General features: G+C 38.0%; 2 non-coding genes across 2 annotated transcripts; one reads left to right on the plus strand and one right to left on the minus strand.

Annotated features, from left to right (window-relative positions):
* Positions 1 to 5,117: 5,117 nt before the first annotated feature.
* Positions 5,118 to 5,223, plus strand: LOC127089156 (small nucleolar RNA R71). The gene has a single exon (XR_007790928.1). It is a non-coding gene; the product is annotated as a small nucleolar RNA R71 (small nucleolar RNA).
* Positions 5,224 to 19,910: 14,687 nt separating this feature from the next.
* Positions 19,911 to 20,017, minus strand: LOC127088909 (small nucleolar RNA R71). The gene has a single exon (XR_007790712.1). It is a non-coding gene; the product is annotated as a small nucleolar RNA R71 (small nucleolar RNA).
* Positions 20,018 to 20,461: the final 444 nt, after the last annotated feature.

Below are 20,461 nucleotides of genomic sequence, written 5' to 3' on the forward strand. Positions count from 1 at the left end.
ATTCAGAGTTGATGAGAATGGTGTTTTGAAATTTGGTAATCGGGTGTGTATTCCGGATGTTACCGAACTTAAGAAGAGTATTCTTGAGGAAGGACATCGTAGTGGCCTGAGTATTCATCCTGGGGCTACGAAGATGTATCATGATTTGAAAAAGTTATTTTGGTGGCCGGGAATGAAAAGAGAAATTGTGAGTTTTGTTTATTCTTGTTTGACTTGTCAGAAGTCAAAGATTGAGCATCAGAAGCCGTCTGGGCTAATGCAACCGTTGGCTATTCCAGAGTGGAAGTGGGATAGTATCAGTATGGATTTTGTTTCTGGTTTACCGAGGACAATTAAGAATTTTGAAGCTATTTGGGTGATTGTTGACAGATTGACAAAATCGGCTCATTTCATTCCGATCAGAATGGATTATCCGTTAGAGAGATTAGCTGAGTTGTATATTGAGAAAATTGTAAGTTTGCATGGTATTCCGTCGAGTATTGTTTCGGACAGAGATCCTAGATTTACATCGAAGTTCTGGGAAGGTTTGCAGAAGGCTTTGGGAACTAAGCTGAGATTGAGTTCTGCATATCATCCGCAGACTGATGGTCAGACTGAGAGGACGATTCAGTCACTGGAGGATCTTTTGAGGGCTTGTGTTTTGGAAAAGGGAGGTGCTTGGGATTGTTATTTACCTTTGATTGAGTTTACCTACAACAATAGTTTTCATTCGAGCATTGGTATGGCACCGTTTGAAGCTTTGTATGGTAGGAGATGTCGGACACCTTTATGTTGGTATGAGTCCGGTGAGAGTGTTGTGGTTGGACCGGAGATTGTTCAACAAACTACGGAAAAGATTAAGATGATTCAGGAGAAGATGAGGATTGCTCAGAGTCGTCAGAAGAGTTATCACGACAAGAGGAGGAAGTCACTTGAGTTTCAAGAGGGAGATCATGTGTTTCTTCGTGTTACTCCGATAACTGGGGTTGGTCGAGCTTTGAAGTCGAAGAAGTTGACACCTCGATTTATTGGTCCTTATCAGATTTTGGAGAGGATAGGGGAGGTAGCCTATCGTATCGCTTTACCGCCGTCACTTGCGAATTTGCATGAGGTTTTTCATGTGTCTCAGTTGAGGAGGTACATTCCTGATCCATCGCATGTGGTCCAAGTAGATGATGTACAGGTGAGAGATAACCTGACTGTTGAAACATCACCTATGAGGATCGAGGATCGAGAGTTGAAGCAGTTGCGGGGTAAAGAGATTGCTTTGGTAAAGGTAGCTTGGGGAGGACCAGCAGGTGGCAATGTGACTTGGGAACTTGAGAGTCAGATGAAGGAGTCTTATCCAGAGTTATTCGCTTGAGGTATGTTTTCGAGGACGAAAACTCTTTTAGTGGGGGAGAGTTGTAACACCCCGATAAAATATGATAATTATTTAATTTAAGTTTAATAGTATATTATGATGATAATATGAATGAGAGGGTATTATTTTTCAAAATAAAAGATAAACCATTCATATATATTATTATTAGTATATTTATTAATTTAATTAAATAATTGGAATATTATTGGATTATTATTATTGGAATAATAAAGTTGGAATTGGAACGATTGTTGGAATCGGAAAAGAGTCCCATTTAGTAAAAAGGGTTTTTACACGTGAAAGCAGAGAACACGTATAATTGGGAGAAAAGAGAAGAAACTGAGAAAGGGAGAAGAAGAGGCTAGGGCTCAAGAGGAGAATTCACGATTGTTGAAGGTCAAAGAATCCATTGCCGGATTAACTCAGGTAAAGGGGGTTTATCGTCGTTTAATGGGCATTATGGGTTAACATGTAATGGGTAGTAATAAGCCATTGAATTGACTCTAATCAGAATGATGAATGCTGTAAATTGTGATGAATAAATTACTTTAAAACCGTGAATGAATCTATATTTGGATGAGTCGTAATTTTCTGGACGTGTAGCTTTTTACGGAATCGAAATCGGAGGTCCGGAAGTCCTCCAACGGCGAAAAATGCGGGGAAATCTGCATTCTGTTTCGTGTTAGCGCAGGAACAGCTTTCTGTCTTGCGTTAACCGGTTAACCCAGGGTGTTAACCGGTTAACACTGTTATGATAATTAAAAATTAATTTCTGTCTTGCGTTAACCGGTTAACCCAGGGCGTTAACCGGTTAACACTGTTATAAATTGCCAAGAAGCGCATTCTGTTTTGCGTTAATCGATTAACCCAGGGCGTTAACCGGTTAACACTGTTTGAAAAGTGAAAAATTGATATTTAAATATTGTGTACGTTTTGGGAATGGAATTATGCGTATGGGCATGAGGCATACGTGTATGGGCAGAAGTTTGATTTTTCTGAGCTATTGTTGTGCAGTTTTGGTCGTTTCAGCTGAGTGATGTAATTTAGCTGATGTATGATATAGTAGGGATCATTTCCCGTTGTTTTGAGCAGTATAGGTATTAGTAGAGTGTGCTAATACTGTGATTTATTATTTGGCATGACATGATATGATTCTGTGATAAATATGCTGATGATGTATGATGGTATGCATAATGCTGTGAATGTATCTATTATGTATGCAATTGTGGATGGACTGTTTATGGCTTAGAGTGTGAGCATATGTCCATGGTGGATTGTTGTTGATGTTTGCATGCTAGGTGATTTAGCGTGCATAACATGACCTTTATGGTGGTAGCTAATTCCCATGGTGAGGAATTACTGAGTTGTTTATGGCTTAGAGTGTGAGCATATGTCCATTGTGGATTGTTGTTGATGTTTGCATGCTAGGTGATTTAGCGTGCATAGCATGGCCTTTATGGTGGTAGCTAATTCCCATGGTGAGGAATTAGTGAGTGAGTCACTAGGTCTCAAATGAGTGGGACTAGTGAGCTTGGTAGCCGTATCTGGGTTTGATCGGTGAGGTTGAACTATGTGTTCACGAATAGTCGGTACCGCATGCATGGAGTCTCATTTCATAATGTATGTATGGCGTATAATATGAATGGATGTATTCCAATATTATACGTGTGTTTTGTGTTTGTGTTTGTGTTGAGTATGATTATGAGTTGATGTTGCCGTTGCTGAATGTGTGATATGATTAGGGTGATGAATGTGTTAATTTACTTAACATTACATGATATTTTATAATGCTTATTATATCGATTGAGGAACTCACCCTTACAACTATGTTTCAGGTAACGAGCAGTGATTGAGTAGAAGCTAGTGCTTGGAGTCTAGTGTAGTTCCTTAGTGAGTCATACTCTGGTATATGTAACATCGGGACGGGATGTTTTACTTTGTTTTCATTGTTGGTTGTTGAACAATTTTACATGTAAGGTGTTACATGGTTCGAATGTTGTTAGATTTCTATCCACTGCGAATTGTGCAATGTTTTATTTTGATTAATAAATGAGCATGACAAGTTATTTGGTGATTGGTGTGAAGTGTCAAGTGTGACACCCTGAAATTGCATATCTACTCTGATTCATAATTTGTTGTTTTAATTAATTATTGGGGTATTTTAGAAGGGTGTTACAAACATCACAACTCATCGCCATATCGTCCAAAGATGAATGGTAATGTGGAAGTAGCCAACAAGAGCATAAAGAAAATTATTCAGAAAATGGTGTATGATATGGAAACCTCTTCTCTTTGCACAGCTATCGTACTTAGGTACGAACCTCGACTGGGGAAATCCTTTTCTCTCTGGTGTATGATATGGAAGCAATGCTCCCTATCGAAGTAGAGATTCCCTCCTTGAGGATTTTGACTGATGTCAAACTGGATAAAGCCGAGTGGACTCAAGCGAGGCTCAGTCAGTTGAAACTTATTAAAGAGAAATGCATGATAACTTTATGCCACAACCAACTTTATCATAAGTGATTAAAAAGGGCCTTTGACAAAAATTTATCAATGACGTACTTACCGATAATGCATGGAATCAAGAAACTCTCTAGATCTTTTAGCTTCAGTGGCATTTCGTTTTGGATAATGGTGATACACTACTTAGCGATTACTATAATACCATCGCCATCGATCTTTCTTTTGTTCTTCAGAATTTCCTTTAAAAAAATTAGAGAGTTATTGCTTCTGTAAAAGGGATACTAATATGGAGTGTCTTTAAAAGCTTAACAAATTTTCTAAACTTCCCATCCTTTTTCTCTTTCGCGAGTATTTGAGGGTATGGGATCAGAGGCTTGTAAGGAAGAGAGGATACATATGGTTTTTCTTTATCCTTTTCAGCCATCTCTTTAGCCTTCGATGTTTGTTCGTTCTCTTTTTCAACTGTTATTGGTTCCTTTTTTGTGTTGTTTCCTACATCATTTGCCTTACCTTTCTTATCAACAGGGCCTCTAACTCTATTCTGCTTTGTAACATTATAGTGTTAGCATGCCCCTTTGGGTTTGATTGTGGTTGTCCTGGAAATATTCTGGTTGGGGAAGTAGTAGTTACTTGTTGTTTGGCCACTTGAGAGAGTTGTGTCTCTAACATCTTATTATGGGTGGTCATACCATCAACTTTATTAGCCAACTGCTTTATCATCTCATTAGTATGAACGTTCTGGTTTAAGAACTCCTTATTTCCTGACTTTGGGACATGACAAAGTTCTCCATCATCAGCATGGGCTCCTTTTTGACCTTAGAAACCTGGTGGAGTAACATGTGTAGGACTGGGTGCGAAAGTAGGATTTTTGTTTTTGTAGGAGAAATTGGGATGTGCTAGAGTATGGGTTACCTTGCATGTAGTTTACCTGGTCTGAGGTGGCTTTAGCTAACAGCTGACACTCAACAATAATAAGTACGGGGACTCCACAAATCTCACAACTAGGAGTCACAGCAGCTACGGTAGTTACTAGAGTGATGCTCAGGTTGTCAATTTTCTGGGTAATAGCATCGTCTTTTGAATTCATATAATCGAAGTTATTGACTTTGCACATCCATTCTCTCGGTTTCGACTTTTCTATGCGAGTGCTTTCACTCTCCACTAGTAATAATTTTGATCCATGTTTTCGATAAGTGTGTAACCATCATTGAAAGGCTTATTCATTAGAGCTCCTTCAGTAGAGGCATCAATGGTTATTCTTGTGTTATAATGAATATCGTTGTAAAAAGTATGAGTTATTAGTCACTTCTCTAACCCGTGATGTGGGAAAGCTCTCATCAGCTCCTTGTATCACTCTCACGCTTCAAATAGTGGTTCACCATCCATCTGTCTAAAGTAGGTAATTTAGTTCCGTAACTGTGTCATTTTGCTCGTCGAGAAGTACCTAGCAAGGAACACTTTCTTTAATTCATTCCATGTCGTTATGGAATTTGATGGTAGGGACTATAGCCACGCTCTGGATATGTCCCATAGGGAGAACGGAAATGAACGTAATCTAATGGCTCGGGGTCGACACCATTTATTTTTAGTATATCAGTGAACTGCACGAAGACGAAGAGGTGCAGGTTCAGATCCTTCATTGGGTTATCGGAAAATTGATTCTGTTGCACTATCTACATCTAAGAGGGTGTTAACTTGAAGTCATTAGCCTGGGTCATAAGATTAACAATACCTTAATGAGGTTTGTCCTCGGAGGGGACGGTGAAAACCTTGAGGGAATGGTTGTTGTTTTAAGCCATCTCTAATAGAATTTACTGTAATATGCATCTAATATGCGTCTAATATGAAGGAAATGCTCGATTTCGCCTATCAGTTGGGCTAGTTCCCTGGAGTTGCGGGTTTTTTGCATACAACTGAAAGTAGGAAAAGTAAAATAAAAGCAAAAATTGCCTTAGTCTATACTGTGTAATAACAGAGTTACGATATTGACGAAATCAATCCCCGACAACGACGCCAAAAACTTGATAAGCCCCAATTGCACGGATTTATCGGTTTTAGTATGAAATATCTTATCGGTCCCACAGAGACCAACCATCAATTACAATTATCTATTACTACGGTGTTTATCTAAGACTACGCGATTTGTTTGTTTGTGAAAAATTAGAAAGTATAGGTTTAATTCAAATTTAATAACGAGAGGCCAAAACATGATTTCCATATACCATTGTTACTCTTATAAATTGCAACACTTTATTGTAACGAGAAAAATAATTTTAGCATAAAAACTATGTTAAAGGTACTGTCTACTTTCGTGTGTCCCTTATCGGATTTTAAACTCGTAAAAACCCGTTTCCGTGTAATACATACAAGTTTAAAATCCCCTTTGAAAATTAGTGATTTCTTATTTAATTTTGAAAATACTTTCACTATTTTAAAATTTTAAAATATGAGTTTTCCTTAGTCAAATACCATTTTTCGCTATTTCGAACCTAAACCGCTATTTCGGTATTTCTACTTTTGTAGATAACTTTAACTTTAAAAGTAGAATTTTTGGAACTAAATAATATTCTCATTAAAATTTTATTATGCATGTAATTTACGGAGTCTTTCAACAAACAAAGACTTCTAAATGATAAGTACTTTAAATATATATCAGAAAACCAGCATAACACTGTAAAAGTGCACACATTTACCCTAAAACAAATACTAATCGGGCTAAATAGGTGGTGAGGTTTACATGTTATCAGCTAACACCGAGATGCATGCTTTTTGTAGATGATATAATCCTACTTTAAGAGTTGAAGAAATATTTAAATGAGAGGTTGGAGACTTGGAGACAAGCTTTAGAAACACATGATTTTTGCCTAAGCAGTAGTAAACAAAATATTTGAAATGTAAGTTCAATAAAATAAGAAGCCTTTCTAATTTAGATGTGAAAGTTAGAGACCATATCATCCCTCAAGTCGCAAAATTTAAATATCTTGGGTTTGTAATAAAAAATGATGTAGAAATAGAAGGGGGTGTAAACCATCGAATTCAAGCTGGGTAGCTAAGATGCATGGGGTTTCAGGGATTTATTGACGTGAAAATTTTATCAGACTGCAGTAAGACATGTGATGTTGTACGGGACAAAATGTTAGGCATTTAAGAATCAACACGAGAATAAAAGTAAGTGTAGCAGAGATGAAGGTGTTGTGTTGGATGTGTGGTAAGACTATAAAGGATAGGATTATAAATGGAAGGACAAAATGTTGGGCACTTAAGAATCAACACGAGAATAAAAGTAAGTGTAGAAGAGATGAAGGTGTTGCGTTGGATGTGTGGTAAGACTATAAAGGATAGGATTATAAATGGAAATATTAGAGAGAGAGAGAGAGAGAGAGTTGAGGTAACACATATAATAGAGAAAATGATAGAAAATATACTTAAGTGGTTTGAGCATGTAGAGAGAAGATCCATAAATTATGTGGTGAGGAAAATTGATCAGATATAGAGTATTAGAACATAAAATATTTATTGTATCAATTATTAGCATCTCCTATATTGATTAGGCATTGATGTATATTGATTAGCAAATCATCTTGGTAGTCAACCAAAACTCAATATGATTGTATATATACTCATTACTCTATAATGAAAGATCATACACCAAAACTCTCTCTCTCTCTCTCTCTCTCTCTCTCTCTCTCTCTCTCTCTCTCTCTCTCTCTCTCTCTCTCTCTCTCTCTCTCTCTCTCTCTCTCTCTCTCTCTCTCTCTCTCTCTCTCTCTCTCTCTCTCTCTCTCTCTCTCTCTCTCTCGCTCTCTCTCTCTCTCTCTCTCTCTCTCTCTCTCTCTCTCTCTCTCTCTCTCTCTCTCTCTCTCTCTCTCTCCTCTCTCTCTCTCTCTCTCTCTCTCTCTCTCTCTCTCTCTCTCTCTCTCTCTCTCTCTCTCTCTCTCTCTCTCTCTCTCTCTCTCTCTCTCTCTCTCTCTATCTATATATATATATATATATATATATATATATATATATATATATATATATAAATTTATTCGAGAGTACGGCTAAATAATCATTAAAAAGGTAATGTCTAAAAAAGTGCAGTATAACTAACAAAGAAAGTCTAAGAATATGTTTTCACTAGCAAACTTGAGAACAAGTGAAATAAGCATAAAAAGGTAAAATACTTCCTGTTCTTTTTAACATAAGATAATGGAGAATATTTTAGGACCTTTGAATTTAGTTGAATATCAAGACCTTCAATCAATAAAATATTACAAGTTAATGCCACATAACATTATATTTTTATTTTATTTTAAAAGAAATTATATTTTAAAAATAATTTACACTAAAAGAATCGATACTCAGTTTAAATTCTTGAATATCAAAAAATTTATCAAAAATAAAACACTTTGTTAGCTTTCTTTTTACAATTGCACTTTGTTAAACATAGTCAATATGTTTCAAGAAAATATTTCGAATATCGATCTATCCACAAAAAATCATAAACTTTTTTATAAAATAGGAAGAATGTTGTCATCCCAACTTTCATTCTTATCTTTATGCCTCGTGAATTTTATTGATTAATTAAGGGTATCTTCTTTAGAGTAGAACATGTGGCTTATTCCCTTTGTTTAATTTTGGTAAAGCAACTAAACTTTGCCACCTTCTTTTTCTTCTTATTTTTTGCTAAAAAAAAGGTTCTCAATACACAACAGGTTACATATATCATTATCAACCAAATGGGCTCAAATTCTGCCAGGCTACTGTATTTGGGTTTGACCTGACAATTTGAGAGTGACACTAAAAAGTTGCATGAAAGATTCAATTCCATAAGATGAGATGAATTTTATCATTCTAGCACATATTTTAATGGATGCTCTTTTTATTTATATTCCTTTCAAATGACATGAATGGCATAACTACCTTCATTTTTGTTCCTTCTAGTTATGGTTACATTGAACTTGGTACATTTGGTTTGAAGATAACGGAATATTCAAATAAAGGAGAGGTATCTCTTTTTTAATGAGCAAACTCCAATCCACATTAGAGTTTTATAGATGTGTTCTTTAAAGTCATTAGACAAATTGTATTTGAGACAGATGTCCCTAAAAAAGATTGTAGACTCAATTATATGTTATTCTTAAAACTTTAAACATTACAATTACGTTATATTGACTTGATCGTCTAAGTATCTAGAGAGACACCCCTTACCGTTAGCAATAATATACAATGATTATTGTCTAGTTATTCACCTCTATTCAAATCATCAAGATCCTTTTGGGTCATCTGGTGTTGTTTACAAAATTTTAAATAGGTTGGTCTTGATGAAGTTGTTATTTTGAACCTGTGTTTAATGTCTATCTCTAAGTCATTCAAGGGGTATGTCATCTGATACATGGGAGTTTATGAAGAAGATCATGGACTTGCTAAGCTTGGATGTGGCTATCTTTATTTGATGTCTTGTTCTTCACCTTGCTATTGTGTGTATTGATATTGCTTGATTCTAAAGTCCAAGGGAAATTTGGTTTCTATATGACATTCTTGTCTATTGGATTACATCTCATTGGTCAGATCTTTTCAACTCTTAATTTTTTTTTTGCTTAGGATTAGTGTAACACCCTTCTAAATACCCCAAATTATTTAATTAAAATAACCATATATTCATCAGAGTAATTATGCCCCGAAGGGTGTCACACAATCAATTCACTACATTCATCAACAAAATCCTGTCATGCTCATTTATTTAATCAAAATAAAATTCTTTGCATAAATCGCAGCGGAACAATTTCAACATCAACGTAAAACATGTAACACAATACATGTAAATCATTCAACAATCCATATCAAATTAGTTAAAACATCCCCTCCCGATGTTACATCTATCAGAGCATGACCCATAAGAAACTACTCTAGACTCCAAGCATTAGCTTCTACTCAACTCACTGCTTGTTACCTGAAAAAGAGTTGTAAGGGTGAGTTCCTCAATCAATATAACGAGCCTTATACAACATTATGTAATGTTAAGTAAATAACGCATCAAATCACCCTAACCAGACCACGTACTCAATAACAACAGTATCCACTCAAACATCATACTTAACAATAACATATAGCATACGTATAATCTCAAACCATACTCAATGACCACACAACAATACCAACACAAACACACGTGTAATATTGGAATACATCCATTCATATTACACGCCATACATATATTATGCAATGAGACTCCATGCATGCGGTACCGACTATTTGTGAACATATAGTTCAACCTCACCGTCCAAACCCAGGCACGGCTACCAAGCTCACTAGTCCCACTCATTTGAGACATAGTGACTCACTCACTAATTCCTCACCATGGGAATTAGCTACCACCCCAAATGGGCCATGAGATGCACGCTAATCACCTAGCATGCAAACAATCAACAACAGTCCAATAATGACTAACTCACTAATTCCTCACCATGGGAATTAGCTACCACCCCAAATGGGCCACAATGTGCAAGCTAATCACCTAGCAAATGCAACATCAACAACAATTCAAGAATAGACACATGTCCACACTCTAAGCAATAAAACAGTCTATTCACAATGCCTACATAACTGATACATTCACAGCATCATGTATAGCATCACACATCATTAACACATTGTATCACAACAGCATATCATGTCATGCCACAAAATCAAAACACAGTATTAGCACCCTCTACTAATACCTATACTACTCAAAACAACGGGAAATGATCCCTGCTACATCATACATCAGCTAAGTCACATCACTCAGTCTAAACAGTCAAAAACTGCACAACAACAACACAGAAAAATCTCCATTCTGCCCATACGCGTATTGCCCATGCCATACGCGTATTGCCCACACCTGACCAAAGTCCATACGCGTAACGCCCATGCCCATACGCGTATGCTACGCGTATCACATTCCCATACGCGTACCACCAGAGACCAAAACACGTTCAAAACCTCATCTCTTTCACTCATACGCGTATGACATACACCATACGCGTACCACATCCAGGGATACGCGTATCACACGCGTATGGCGCGTACCAGCGCCAAAACTCCCCCTCCCAAGCCATTCCATACGCGTATTGCCTAGTGCCATACGCGTACCAGCCCATCTCATACGCGTATTGCCTAGTGCCATACGCGTATGACCAGAGACCACAATTCCAGGTCTGTCATGGTTTCTCTGCTACGAATTCTCAGATCTACACTTCCACAATCCAATTTTTCATACACTTTCGTTCGTTTTATCAATTACAACTCAGATACATTCAACTTCTCAAATCGCTAACCTTACTACATCTAATTCCTACGAATTTCATCGATTATCATTCAATTTTTCGTTCATCTCAAAAGTTCACAAATTCAACATATATCATCCAATCAGGGGTAAAACAATGGTCTATTACTACCCAGTACATATCATCATATAATACCCTTTAACCGATGATAAACCCCCCTTACCTGAGTTAATCCGGCAGCTTCCGAGCTCTAAGCTTCTCCTTCCTTTAACCTTCGTTCTCTGGCTTTTTGCCCTTTCTGTTTCTTTTCCCTTTTCACGTGAAATTCACCTTTTTACCAAAAATGGGATTTTTCTAAATTCCAACTTATATATTATTCCAATAAATAATTATCCCAATAATTATTATTCCAAAATAATAATAAAATAAAAATAATCCAAACATCCAATTATTCAATTAAATTAATAAATAAAATATTAATTTAAATCAAATAATTAGCTTAGTTTAATTGGGGTGTTACAATTAGTCTCTCCATCTCCTCCCACTTCTTTAATTTCGAATCTCTCTCTCCTTTTAAAACCTTCTTTGCTTGTGTTTTCTAAACTATGACTTAATTGTAAATTAGAATCTTTGGCCTTATGCCATTATATTTTCAAACTCTTTTCTTAATCCAATTTGTAAATGAACTTAACTATATTTGACTTAAAATTTCAAAAGACAAAAAGAACTAACACTCATTCAAACCTTTTTAGGCCTTTTGTGTCTTTGCTAAACTTAAACTTTTGTTAAAAACAACTCATTCACTTTGAAATTGTTACCATGAACTACGAGGTTTTAATCCCTCATTTTATGTTGGTACGTAGGCACAAGTCCGAAGGTCTTGTCAAACACAAAAATATAATTAATGGATTCTTTTCTCATCCTCACACTCTATTTATTGCAAACATCTTTTATACCAAAACACATGTACACATAAAAAAGGGTTCCCTAGGAGTACCTAGACCACTTTTGGTGCTAACACCTTCCCTCTGTGTAACCAACCCCCTTACCTGTAATCTCTGGCATTTTAATAGTTTTGATTTGAAAACTTCTTATCTTTGGGTTTTGTTCGTACTTTTCCCTTTTCCCTTGAAAACAATAAAAGAGCGGTGACGACTCTGGTTTTATTGACGTTAAGTTTATCCATAACTTAATCGTCATGAATTTACCGCTACAGAAATTAAGTGGCGACTCTGCTGGGGAGTAGTCTCCAGTGGGTTTAGCCTACTTTTTTGTGTGTATATAATTGTATATTTGATGTATGTATATTTGTTTGTATGATATAATCTGCTTGTTGTGTTCGGTGATCTCTGAGTGGTGAGATAAGTTCTAACCCGAACTTGAGTGCAATTAAGATAGGAGGATGGTATAGTCATGTTCGACTTGTGAGAAGTAGTCCTTAACAAGTTGGCTTGAGACCCATCTACTCAGTGGAGATCCTTTTGGAGTCATTGATGTCACACAAGTTATTTGTGGTTAGGCATTACTTTCTCTGATTTGGGGTCCGAGAAGCTGAGGACCACAGAACATTTAACCCATCTTGGCCTATTTAGAACGTAGTGCGGAGACTGTTCAGGTGTAGACTTGATAACAGTTATTACACGATACTACACTCAGACGAGTTTCTTTTGAGAATATTATGGGTTGATGAGTCACTCATCCTAACCTGTAATATCCGATAGATGAAATTAAGACTCTGGGAACTTTTTAGAACATGATCTACAAGTTTTATCCTTAGTACACTCCTTTGGGATGGTTCTTAACCTGACCTCATGCTCGTGACTCACAACAAACCCTTGATTCTTGGTTGATCCAATCAAGTCTCGTCAATATCAATGGAACTTGGGTGTTGATAAGGTGAAAATCATAATCCACCAAAATGGATGATTGGTCTTGACAATGACTTGATTCATCCCTTGACCTTTGTTTGTTTGCCTTGTGCGTGAATCCTTATTTGTGATTGTTGCATTCATGCATTCATGCGCATCATGACATTCATCACATGAAAAAATAACTTCAAGGAACTGAGGTTTTATTTGCAAATATTTTCAAACCATGGATAATGGACGAAGGAACACTAAGAAGTACAGTTTCAGATGCCCCGACTTGACAGAGCTAAGGAAGCTATCATCCTTTGTATTAGATCCCTTGGACTTCAAACAACGTCATGAGAAACTTTTATTTGTGTTATCTGCTGATGTGGTTGAAGGACTCTTGAGTGTGTTGGTTCAGTTTTATGACCCTCTCTACCGTTGCTTCACTTTTCCCGATTATCAGCTTGTGCCTACGTTGGAGGAGTATGCCCATCTCTAGGGAATACCTGTTTCTGACAAAGTGCCTTTTAGTGGATTGGAAGAGATTCCCATATCTCATATTATAGCTGAAGCTCTTCATCTGAAGAAGTCTGAGATTGAGGCTCATTGGGTGAACAAAGGAGGAATGTTTGGGTTGACTTCTGAGTTCCTCATCAAGGAAGCTACTGCATTTGCTCAAGCCGGTAGTGTGGATTATTTTGAAGCTATCTTTGTGTTTCTCATCTATGGGTTGGCTTTGTTCCCTAAAATTGATGGTTTCATTGATCTTAACGCCATTAGAATCTTCTTGATTGGAAATCATGTGCCTACTCTATTAGGTGATATGTATTTCTCTTTGCATCTAAGGAATTCTAAAGGTGGTGGAACGATTGTATGATGTGTTCCTCTTCTGTACAAGTGGTTTATTTTGCACTTGCCTCAAACGCCTATTTTTGTGGAGAACAAACAATGTCTAAGGTGGTCTCAGAGACTTATGTCTCTCACTAATGATGATATAGTTTGGCATGATTCGGCATTGAGTAGCATGGATATTATTGATTGTTGTGGTGAATTCTCTAATGTGCCCCTTATTGATACACAAGAAGGAATTAACTACAACCCTGCTTTGGCTCGTTGTCAACTTGGGTTCCCCTTGAGAGACAAACCTAATAACACTCAGTTAGAAGGTATTTTCTGTCAAGAGGGTAAAGATCCCCAACTTTTGAAGTAGAAGATGATTCACGCCTGGCATAATGTGCATAGGAAAGGAAGATCCGAGCTTGGTCTGTGCAACTGTGTAGCTTTGAAAGCTTACACTCTTTGGGTGAAGAAGAGAGCTTTGGAGTTGAAGATGCCTTATGCTTGTGAGAGACCTATGTCTATGGTTGTGGTTGAGCCATTAACTATCCCTAACCAGGATATAGAGGAGTTAGAAGACACACTCGCCAAGATGAAGCAAGAGAAGGATATGTGGGAAGAGCGATTCCATGCTTTGAGCAGAAAGCATGAGGAGTTGCAGCTTGAGTCTAAGGACAAAGATACACTTATTGAGCTTCTTAAAGACCGAGTAATGAAGAGACAGAGAGAGCCAGAGGTTTTATCTTCCTCAGATATGCCTCAGCCTTCCTTCGCTTGGAAGAAGATTGTTGACCAACTTGTCCTCGAGAAGGTTCAGATGAAGACTTCTTTTGAGTCTGAGCTTCGACGCATCCGAAGGAAGTATGCGCCTGCAGCCAGATCGTCTGATACCATTGTTAGGGGATCCTTATGATGACTAGTTTCCTTTTCTCTTATATTTTTTGTATTTTTGGTTTCTGAAATTGTACACAGTGTAATCCTTCCAATTTTATAAATAAAAGAGATTTTTATGGACACTCAAATTGTTATTATTATATTTGCAAATAAAATAGTATGTTCCTTGAAAATAAAAACAAACAAAGCATTGCATTTCATGCATCATTTGCATAGCAGGTTTTTTCTTCTGCCAGATGTCTCATTGGTTATTCTTTTGTGCTTTAGTCAAGCTGACTCATTGATACAATACATGCGCCAATCATCTGAGAATCATGGAGCACTTAGAGCAAGAGAACCTAGAATTGAAGGACGAGATCGCCCGCTTGACTGCCATGATGGAGTCAGTTCTAGATGCTCAAAGTCAATCTTCTCCAACACCTGCAACTCCTCTTCCTCAAAGGACTGTCATATCAGAGGTTGCTACTTCAACCGTGCCTGCCACTCAGTTCACTCCTGCAATGCCTGTTGGATTCCCGTGGGGAATGCCGCCCAAATTTGTGCCTGAAGGTTTTGCGCCTACTTTTGCTTCCATGCCGGCATCTAGCCCGGTCATGTTTGTTCCGCCTCCGATTATTCACACGCTGCCTTGTGTTGAAGACACCATCTACCATTCCGAGCTGTCTGAGGGTCCGGATGTTTATGAGAAGATGGACGAAATGAAAGACCAATTCTTTAAGCTGCGAAAGGAGTTGAAGACCTTGAGGGGAAAGGATTTTTTTGGTAAGAGTGTTGCGGAACTTTGCTTGGTTCCCAATGTTAAGATCCTGATGAAGTTCAAAGTCCATGGCTTTGAAAGGTATAAGGGGAATACTTACCCGCTTAGCCATCTCGTCATGTATGCCAGGAAGATGTCGACGCAAACTAAAAATGATCAGTTACCGATTCATTATTTCCAGGATAGTCTGACTGGTGTCGCTCTGAGGTGGTACACGGGTTTGGATAGTGCGAGCGACTGCATGTTCAACGATTTGGGTGAGGCTTTTGTGAAGTAGTATAAGTATAATATGGATATGGCGCCAGATAGAGACCATTTGAGGTCTATGTCTCAAAAGTACAAGGAGACATTCAAATAGTATGCCTAGGGATGGAGGGAGCTAGCTACTCAGATTACCTCTCCTTTGGAAGAAAAGGAGATGACGAAGATCTTTCTCAAAACCCTGAGCTCATTTCACTATGAGCGAATGATTGCTAGTGCCCCCAATGACTTTACCGAAATTGTAAATATGGGGATGAGATCAGAAGAAGTTGTCTGCGAGGGACGATTGTCTAAAGAAGAAGCATCATCAAGCAAGAGGTATGGTAACAGTTTCGCTAAGAAGAAGGAAGCTAAAACCAATGCAGTATTAGTTGGGAGGCAGAGGAGGCCTCACGTCAGAAGAAGTCTGCAACCCCGTCAACTCCATCATCAAGTATCATCTGTTATTCCAGTATTTTCTAACAATCAATCTATGTCAGTTCAACAACAACGTCAACAACAGACACATCAAAGAGCAAACAACTAAAACAACAACAACAATAATCAACAACAACAACAACAAAACTTTGAGAGCAAGAAGGTCTCTCTCGACCCTATTCATATGACCTATGTTGAATTGTACCCATATATGATTCTCAAGAACCTTCTCCAACCGAGAAATCCGCCACAAATTCCAGAGCCACTTCCATAGTGGTATAAGCCAGAGCTTCACTGTGCCTTTCACCAATGGGCTCCTGACCATGATATCGAGAATTACTACCCATTAAAGTATGAAGTCCAAAAGTTGATAAAGAGTGGGATAGTGTCCTTTGAGGACCGTGCGCCTAATGTGAAAGCTAACCTATTGCCTGCTCATGGTAATTCCGTTGTTAACATGGTAGATGGTTGTCTAGGGAGTTTCTGGGTGTTTGATGTACGACGAATTCGTCGATCGTTGGTTGAGATGCATAAAACCCTGTGTACTATTAGTGATTGTGAGCATGATCACACCAGTTGTGCAATTTGCGGTATGAGCCCCTGTGGGTGTTCAGTTGTCAAGAGAGATATCCAAAGGTTGATGGATGAGAAAGTAATCTAGATTCAACAGTCTAGGGATATAGACGATGTCAACGTAATAGTGCCAATGTTCAAGACACCAGAGAGGGTGGTAATCCAGTTTGATAGTAGCAGCAGTAACAGTGTCAGCAATAGATCGATATCACCGTTGGTAATACGGTTAGCGGGTCCAGTCCCATATGCATCCAATAGAGTTGTTCCGTATCAGTATAATGCTACTATGTTAGAGAATGGTCAAGAGGTTTCGTTGCCTACGACCAGCTCTATTGTGAGCATTGTTGATGTGACGAAGGTAACTTGTAGTGGTCGTGTTTTTGGGTCGGTGTTCCTGAAGAATGTAGAAGATGTATCTGTCAGTAAGAAGGTTGATGTGCCTGTGGTGAATCTAGTTAGTGCTCCAAGATGTCAGTCTGGTAAATCCAGTAATTTGAAGCCTAATGATGATGATTAGGTACTCTGTTTAATCAAGAAGAGCGAGTTTAATATGGTGGAGCAGCTGCTCCAAACTCCTTCCAAGATTTCAGTGTTGTCTCTACTCATGAACTCTGAAGCGCACAGAGAAGCATTGTAAAAGGTATTGGAGCAAGCTTAGGTCGAGCATGACGTAACAGTAGACCAGTTCGATCATATTGTGGCTAACATCACTTCCTGCAACAATTTGAGCTTTTGTGACGAAGAACTTCTCGAGGAAGGCAGAAATCACAACTTAGCGTTGCATATATCAAGGAATTTCAAGGAGGATGCGTTGTCAAATGTATTGGTTGATACCGGTTCTTCTCTGAATGTACTCCCAAAGTCAACTCTTTCCAAATTGTCGTATCAAGGAGCTCCGATGAGATATAGTGGCGGGATCGTCAAAGCTTTTTGTAAGACCCCAATTTTTACAATAAGATCCCTCATGTTATCTCATCATATACATTGGCATTTAGATCACTTCTTGGCATCCTCTTCACCCTTCATTCATTGGGTTTGTATTGGGAGAGATCACCAAGCACATTTGATTGTATCATACTTTGTATTTTATCCTTTACTAACCAAAATACCAAAAATATGTCTGATCACGCTGAATCACACCGTGTTTTTGACTCGGATTTCACATGTTTATTAGGTCTTTATTATCATTTTGCTTGTGTTATGCTCTCTTTTAGAAGAAACGAAGCAAAAAGACCAAAAATTAGAGTTTTTCGGCAAATATTGTACACATGGCGTTATGCATGGCGGTCGCTATAGGAGAAGCCATGACTCATCATCCCTCAACCAGGAGGTAACCGCCACGATCCCATGAACTTACCCATTTCCACACATGGCAGGTGCCATGAAGGGGTGGCGGGCGCCACCTTTGTATTTCACGTTCCCACTAAGGAGAAGTTGAAGGGCACCATGGTCTTTGCAAGCTTCTGAATTCCTCTATAAATAGGTCGGTCTAGTTTATTTCTAAATCATCCAACTTAGTTTACAACACTAAGACTATATTATCATCTGTAAAGCGGTAATCCGTCACATCGAGGGGTTATCGCACCTTAGTGAGATTGAGTTGGAGCACTTCGATTTTGCTGTCGTCTTTATCTTCAGAGTCGAAGGTTTATTTTCCTTGTACCAGATTTAAAGCCTTTGTATGGAGCAGGTTCTAATTTAATCGCTTTTATTTATTTTACTTGTCGTGTTTTACTTTATTTAATTTCTTGTCATGCTTTACTTTATTTAATTTCCTGTTATGCTTTACTTTATTCAATTTCCTGCCACGCTTTACTTTATTTAATTCATGTCATTGTCTTTACTTTAATTAAATTTCTCACCATTATCTTTATTGCTCGTTTTAATTATTTTACACGCTTTACTTGTTCTCTACGCCTTACATTCTAAAACAACTTTTCATCATGATCAATATCGTTGTGTTTGTTTATATTACCATGTCTGGCTAAATCTTTCAAAGGTTAGAATGTAAGGATCACGGTTAAAGAGATGTTTCACATATTGAATCTGTAGAAATGCTTTAAAGGCTGTTTTGATTTTTAACTCGAGTTTTCTGAAACAAACTTGGTTAGTTTTAACTATTCAAGGAGTGCGAAAGCACCCTGGCTTAGTTAACTAGGAATTTTTATCACTTTAAGGAAAAACGATTTTTGAAACTGTTTTCAGACGTGTTGATAGATTTAAAATCAGGAAACTCCTTGGGTAAACTTTCCAAATCAAAATCACTTTTCAACTAAGTTTACGAGTCTTATTTCTTAAAACTAAGTTTACTACTTTAGCGTTCTGCGCACCTTTTATAAGTGACAATAAAAGGCCTTAAATTAAGGGTAAACTAGGTTCTGAATACGCAAAAGCGACAATTCCTGGTAAATGGACTCTTTTCAAGAGTAGAAAATATTTCCCCATAAGTAGTTCTATTTAGACAATCGAAACATCGTTTAACTGACGTGAAATACATTCAAACCTGTCTTTACATGCACTGTATTTATTTTCTTTATTTACTGTTATTTGGCAACATCAATATCTCTTTTATACCGCCTTAGATAAACATCGTAATGATAGTAACCGATAGATTGACGATTTGGTCTTTGTGGGATCGATATTCTTTTATATTACTCTGACGCGATTCGTGCACTTGCGAACACAACGATCAAGTTTTTGGCGCCGTTGTCGGGGACCAACTTCGTCAAATTTCGTACCCTGTTGTTACACCGTCTAGACTAAGGCATTATCAGCCGGTAAATGCGAAGAACTCGTAGTACCGGAAATTTAGTAGATCCTTTAGCGGAACCCGAACGTTACACACGTACACGCCTCTTACTCATCCGAATTAAGAAAGCTATGGCGGAGAATCGCGACCGGAGACCTCTTAAGGAATTTCCCAACCCTATGACGAGGAACCTAGTTCTAGTATAGTAAACCCCCTCATTCTTGCCAACAATTTCGAACTAAAACCATCTTTACTGCAATTAGTGCAACAGAACCAATTCGCGGGTCTCGCTATCGAGAACCCAAATCAACATTTAAAAGTCTTTATCCAACTGGCCGACACCTTTAAATCCAACGGTGCTTCACCTGATGCGATTCGTTTAAGATTATTTCCTTTCTCCCTCAGGGATAGAGCACGTTCATGGTTGGAATCACTTCCAGCTAACTCAATAACTACCTGGGAAGACCTTAGAAGAGTATTCCTTGCTAGATATTTTCCCCTCAGTAAGATTGTTGTTCTTCGAAACCAAATAACTAGATTTACTCAAAACTAAGGAGAATCACTTTTTGAAGCTTGGGAGAGATATAAAGAGCTATTAAGAGTCTGTCTGCACCATGGCCTAGAATAATGGTTGATCATTCATACCTTATACAATTGACTCCATTATAACATAAAGATGAGCATCGACGCTGCCGCTGGTGGCGCGCTGATGAGCAAACCTTACCCTGAAGCTTGTGACCTAATTAAGGATATGGCCCAAAACCATTACCAATGGGGAACTGAACGAGCATCAATAGAGAAAAAGGAGACCCAAGGTGGAATACATGAGATAAGCTCTGTGGACATGATACAGGCGAAAATGGACGCTTTAGCCCTTAAGGTCGTACATATGTATACAAACACTAACACCGCAACGGTAGTCCACATAGAGTGTGAACTCTGTGGATCTAAAGGACACGAATCGGCGGAGTGTAACCTTTTGAACGACCTGAACACCGACCAAGTGAATTATGCCCAAGGTAACCCATTTTCAAACACCTACAACCCTGGACGGAAGAATCACCC

This window comes from Lathyrus oleraceus, chromosome 5, assembly GCF_024323335.1.
Source record: "Lathyrus oleraceus cultivar Zhongwan6 chromosome 5, CAAS_Psat_ZW6_1.0, whole genome shotgun sequence".
NCBI classification, from domain to species: domain Eukaryota; kingdom Viridiplantae; phylum Streptophyta; class Magnoliopsida; order Fabales; family Fabaceae; genus Lathyrus; species Lathyrus oleraceus.